This window comes from Manacus vitellinus, unplaced genomic scaffold (genome assembly GCF_001715985.3).
Source record: "Manacus vitellinus isolate BGI_N305 unplaced genomic scaffold, ASM171598v3 scaffold_60_pilon, whole genome shotgun sequence".
NCBI classification, from domain to species: Eukaryota; Metazoa; Chordata; class Aves; order Passeriformes; family Pipridae; genus Manacus; species Manacus vitellinus.
Window position 1 is genome coordinate 1,590,218 of NW_021940687.1, and position 6,540 is coordinate 1,596,757.

The following is a 6,540-nucleotide window of genomic DNA, read 5'->3' on the forward strand; positions in this document are numbered from 1 at the left end:
CTGGATCTGTGCAGCTCTATCTGACAAAGGGGAACTCACTGTAGGACCAGGGCTGGGTTCTGGTTATTACCCAGGAAAAGGAAGAAACATGGTATTTAGAGACAACTCTCCTTCTAAGCTGAGCATGAGTTGTCAGCACCTCTGTCTAAATTACTGTGCACTTTCTTTACCAGACTGCTTGGAAGGGCTGTAAAGTTTCCTGTAATGGAGGTTTTTAAGAGCAGTTCAGAAATGGAGTCCCTGCATTCAAGCAAATCCCTCAGTGTCTCTGTCCCTGATCTCCCAGGATCAGGTAGAGGTTACTCGAACACAGTGTCTTAGAGAGGAATGGAAGAAGATTTCTTCCAGCTCCATGATTCTGCAACACATGGAAATCACAGGCAACTAGAATGAGGAGTGAACACATTGTATGACTGAATGACAGGTGCTGGCATTGTACTTAAAAAGTATTATTTGGGTGGGAATATTCTTCTTGAATAGTCAGTGTCTAACATATTGCAAGTATAAAAAAAAATTAAACACCAATAATATTCAACCTAGTCTAGTCTGCAAGAAAAACTCTTGTTATTTGCAGCGTGACTGAAAAGCCAGAATTTTTACTGCATCAGTGATTCCTGTGAGTTATACAAAAATATAGAAATACAAAATGAAGTACATAGTGCAGAAGTACTGAAGTGGTAAAGTAGTGCCTTAATAGTAATGTAAAAACATAAAAATGATTGTTCACATTCAATGGTAGAATTTTTAACATAATAATTAATTGCAGAAAAAAAAAAAAAAAGAAAAATGTCACTTGGCATCTTAGCTTGGGTTGCACCACTAATTTAAACAGAAGGCTGTCATGGCCAGCTACAATTTTATGGAAAACTGACCCAGTATTATTTCTTCAAAAGCAAACGAAATTACCAATGGCATCATACTCAAGTGTGATAGGTATCATTTCTTCCCCCCCAAAAATGCTCAGACAGCAACATGAGCTGCATTAAGTTTCAGATGCATCCATAATAAGAACATGGTATATGAACACCGTTTACATAAGTATACTAAAGAGTGCATGAGATTTGCATTAATGAATATAATTTTACAAATACAGTCAAATATTAATATTTACTAGTGCAAAATGGCTCAACAAAAATTAGGTGCATCTGCAAAACAGCTACTTCACTGAAACAATATTTGGAGTTTACAAGTTCTTCTCAAATTCAAATCTAAATTCGCAGAGAGTATTATTTCAGTGACCACCTTCCTCTGGGGGCACCAGGCTTCTGCTGCTCCTTGATATGTTTGGGGGCACGAGGAGACAGGCTGGACTAGTCTGACAGTGGCTGGAGGAGAATCACACCTCCTCTGTGCATCACTGACTGATTACTTGGGGCCCATCCACACTCCCAGATTGGCAGGGCTCCTTCAAGCAGAAGAGAGGACTCCAAGGCTAGGAATCTGTGCTGCCTGTATCCAGGAACCTGGGTCACCTTTTGATAACAAGCCTGAAGAGAACCCACTTGGGGGCCAACTATTCCTGATAGCATTAGAAAGGTAAATAGTTAAATTAAAGGTGAATAGATGCACTGAATTGGGCAAGCTAAGTTGTATGTTTTTAAAAGGTTATTGTATAAAATCTAGGTTTGTTATTACAGTCACCTTAGTTCGTGATTCTGGTCTCTTTTATTTGCTTTTGTCCACAAATTTATTTATTTATAGAGCAATAATAAGCTTGCAGAATATTAGTCTGAATCAAGGAATCCTAAAAGGTTTTAATTAAGGGGATTATAATACCAGCTCAGGCCAAGACACTCTTGTTAAATGCCAGGACAGAAATAGCTTTATTGTCTAAACAAACTTTTCTTAAAACATTAGCTATGACCCCTCCTGAAGTCACCCCACTTCAACTATAATAAAAATCAGTACTATTATCTTTATCTTTCCCATTTTGCATAGGGAGAGATTTTAAAGCAGCACAGGCAGAAACTCCAATTTTCTCTGCAGTGCAACGTATCACACACCATAAGGTCAACAACTACATTTTTGGCACAAATATTTGGAAAAGCCCATTACAGCATAGGAGAGACTAGTTGCTGCATTAACACCAGTGGATAACAACAGCCCTAAAGAACTCTTTGAGTGTGGGGCATATATCAATAAGCTTTGTGTTTGTACATAGGGACATTGTTTCAGCTTTGCACTGCTGGGGGCACACACAGGACACACAAATACACACTGAGGGAAGTATTAAGTGTGTGAATTATTGTGCATATATATATATAAATATAAACTGAGGAACATATATGTGTGCCTGCAACATTACAAAAAAAAATATGAGAGGTGTGGCTTGTATGAACAGCGTGTGTGCACTGCAGAGCTGACATTCAGGCCATCCTTGCCATGCACAATGTGAAGAGAGGATTCTAAAACCATCCTGATCCCTAGATGGTGCTATTCGCTGCAGCAATGAGGCACCCACAGCTCGTTGCCAGCTCCAGCACTTTGGGACAAACAGGATTTCTTGGTTCAAAATTACATAAGCTGAATACAGACGTGAATAATGCTGTTCTATATTACAGATTTTTGCCTTGAACTTGAGGCCCACCTCCTTTCCTGTAGACTGAAAGAAGAATAATTCCATTGAAGTGGTACAAATGAAACCAGGGTCAGGCACTGTCAGTCTGCCAGAGCTAGTGAGGATTGTGTAGCATTTCCAACATCTTGGACTATCTTCTTCTGCCTCCACATGCAGCTACCATTCAGTATTCCTCATCCATAATAGGAATGAGGAGCAGACACTGTTTTTGCCTGGGCCTGCATCCCTCAGGGGGTACCTCCCAGGGAAGCTGTATCAGCAAGGCCTCCTGGCAGAGCTCAGCAGTTTGTGCCCAGCACTGCAAACCTGGAGCTCACCTGCTCAGCTGAAACAGGTTCTGTGCTCCACCAAAGGTCTGACCAGCAGCTCTGGCACCAGCTTGGGCATCTCACTGATGGGGCATCAAGCATTAGCTGCACCCCACAGCTAATACCCATCAGGATCTGGTCACCTGTTACACTGGCACGGTGTCTGGAGTGCCTTCAGTCCCAGCACTGGAAGTCCTCTTGAGTTAGCCTGCACCGTTCCTGCAAGATTTAGGTCAACACAATTTTACAAGTGGTTGAGGAAATGGCATGAAACAGAGGCAGAGTAGGAACTGGGTTTCCTTCTGGCTCCTTCCAGACTTCAGAAGTGTTTTTGAGCAACGCATAAAATCTTCCAGGATGGGATACAAAGTCCAAAGAATTTGGAAGGAGTTCTTCTATCAGCTTGAAATAAGTTTTACAGGAGATATTTTGGCTTCTGTTCTGTCCCCATAATGTGGGAAGGTGCCTGTGACTGCATAACAAATAAAAAAAGCCCAGTATTTTTAAGTTCTCGGGCATTGTGACAGTCAATAAATAGATAAATAGATATTAATCATTTATTGTACTGTTGTACTTTCTTCTGATTCTCTGCCTTTATAAAAAGGTAGCTGTATCTGGCTAATCACTTAGGCATTTGGCTCCCATAAATGCAATATTTGAGCATCTCATTAAAAAATCAACATTTCCTAAACTGCTTTGTTGAGCATTTTTTTGGGCTTCTTAAACTGATTAGATTGACAGCATGGACTAGTAACTGTCTTACTACAGACAGATGCACTGCACATATCTCTTCCAATACACTTCACATCAGATGCTCCAGGCATGATATTCTTAAATAGAAAACGGCAGCTGTGATGATCTGTCGACAAAAGTGGAGGTGATGTTGTGATAAACAACTGCCCTCTGCAGCCTGACTGCCAAGCTGGCAGTCTTGGTTTGAACCACAACCACATAGAAACTCTTTAACCCACTGAACTTCATAAAAAGGTTTCACAGATCTCTGCTATGGCCTCTGCTTAGGCATGTAGTGTGTCTTTACATATTGGTGTTCCCTAAAAATCTACCCTGACATTTTGAAAACCTCCTGAAGGTTTGTCATTGAAGACAAGAACCCCCACACTCCTTAAGCATATTTGAAAACTTCTGGTTGAAGTTATAAATTTGTCATGAAATATAAAACTCTGGCTGAGATCTGTTTCAAAGTTTCTGAAGTAAAGGGTGCCAAACGTTAAGTGCATGAAAATGCCAAAGAACTGAATTAGATAAGAAATAGAAGGATTATCTTTGCAAGGTAGCAGGAGGGAGCCCTTCATGGGAATTATGCAAGTTTAGTGTGGAGTAAATTTCAGAGGGAAGACACAGGTGATGATCCTCTCTGCACCTCCCTGTTTGTGGAGAGATTTGAGGTGGAAGGATAGACAGAGGCTGACAAAAAAGCCATCACCCAGGTGGCAAATCGCAAGCCACAATTACAAAAAAATATCCCCAAAAGGACAGGCTTCATTTCAGCTTCAGGAGGAAATCAAAAGGCACATCCCTAACTCGATTTCAACTACCAGATTTCAATCTCCTGCCCTGAAGAGTCCGGGCATTAGGACCCTTCAAAGGGTCCTGATTCCTTTAGAATTTCAGTTACGTCCCAGCTTCATTCTCGACAATGGTGAAGCTCCTGTGGTTCTGTGCTACAAATGTTGCCCTGCTGCCTCCCCCTTCCTCCCTCCCCCCCAAAAACTGCCAACCAACCAACCAACCAAACCAAACCAACCAAACCCCCAAACAATTAAGAAACCAGTCTTTATAAAACTGAAAATTTCAGTGTCTTGATGTTCAAAGTTACAGATCATGGGCAGTAAGACCTGATCTCAGGAAGTGTCTGGCAGCATCGTTAGACAATGCTAAATATCCCAGAGTAAACCCCAGCCTGAAGTTTCAGGATGCATTTTACAAACAGACATACATATGTAACTTAAAGCAACTCTAAGCCCTCCAAAAAATCAATAATACTTTGCATGTTGAAGATACTTATTAGTTAGTTATTGTGGTAGTGATTAATAGACACCAAGGAGAGAGTATTTAAAAATACCCAAGTCACCAAGGAGCCTAAATTTTAAATATAATAAGCTGCTTGAATGTCCACTCCTACATCAGTCAGTCTTTTACTGAATGGCAAAGAAGCTGAAACCAAAAACATTCTCCTTATTAAAAGAAACAACGGAATTACTTTTCAGTTTTATCCTTTGAGAAGTAGTTTAGATGCCATTCTCCCTGCCTTTTGGTGAAATTCCAGACTTTAAAGGAATACTATGACAATTCATTGCTAAATGACAATGGAATTCCTCCGTAATTGCACATTACATGCATCCACATTAATACAAGATCATTTCATTAGGTCTGTTACTATAATGAATACCAAACACAAAATGTGAGTCTAGAGATCACTTTCCTAATCAGAAGTATCAGACCCCAGGAACTCTCAGAGAATAGGGCTATTAAAATGTAAATAGTTTCTCTGAAATTTAAAATGCCCTTTTCAAAAACAGATGTTCTTCTTGATCATTCCTTGCATAGATTTCCAAAATCTGTACTCTAGATGGCTAACTGAAAATCAACTGGATATTAGCCTCAGAAACTCTTCCTAATTTATGTGAACAGTTTCATTAGAATACACTGCTACATTTAATTAGCACTTTTGATGAGGTGGTTTAAAGCTAAAAAATTATAAACTTGATAACAATGCATGTACATTTCTCTCAACCAGCCTAAAACTTCAGGACAGGAAAACATCTGTTGTAACCTAAAAGCACAGGACAAAATGGACAGAAAACTCTGTGGCTGGTAGTTTAACACATCACTTTAAAACCACAGAGCTGAAAGTTGCACAGTATCGACATTATTCTTCATCTCTTCAGTGAGATGTGAGAAGTCAGGAGGAAAACTTCCTATTGCCACAAGGGAGACGGGGTTCAAGTTCAGGTTACTGGGTTCAGCACCAAGATCTAACAGCAAATATGGCATCAATACACCAATGGCACGTTGCTCCCTCATACAAGCAGGTATCCTCCAGCTGAAGAGGGCAGGAGATGGGGGGACTGTGCCATGAACTGTGTACAAACAGTTGATGCTAAAAATCTAGTCCAAAGAACTTTCTTTTATGATGTGCCCCAAGACTGAAATCTGGCACAATAACTCTGTAGGTCACACTAAGACATGATTCTGGCTCCCTGTTGCTTTTAGTCCATTATGTGTGTTATTTAATATCATCTGCAGAGCAATAGTTCTTTCAAGTTTTGCTTTTGTTAAGCACTGCTTTTCCTCAGACATCAGTAATTACAACCTTCTAAAGCACTTCATCAAGAGTGACTTTTTATTGCTTAGCTTCCCCATCAGTGGAAGAACTGAGCTCCCAGTGACCTTTGGTCTGATCCTTAACATTCCTGCTTCTTACAGCACAGGCATTTCTGCAAATTAGTCTTTAACTGTGCCTGTACGTAATAAGTGCTTTGAAGGAGAAAGGTTTGATATGGGTCCACAATCATCAGTTTTCTGTGCCTTAAAAATAACTTGAACCCCAGTCTCCATGGTAACAGATACCACCAGTGAGCCCCAGCGAATCTTGGTTCTTTTTATGGACAAGATGAACAGGAAAACCGTAAG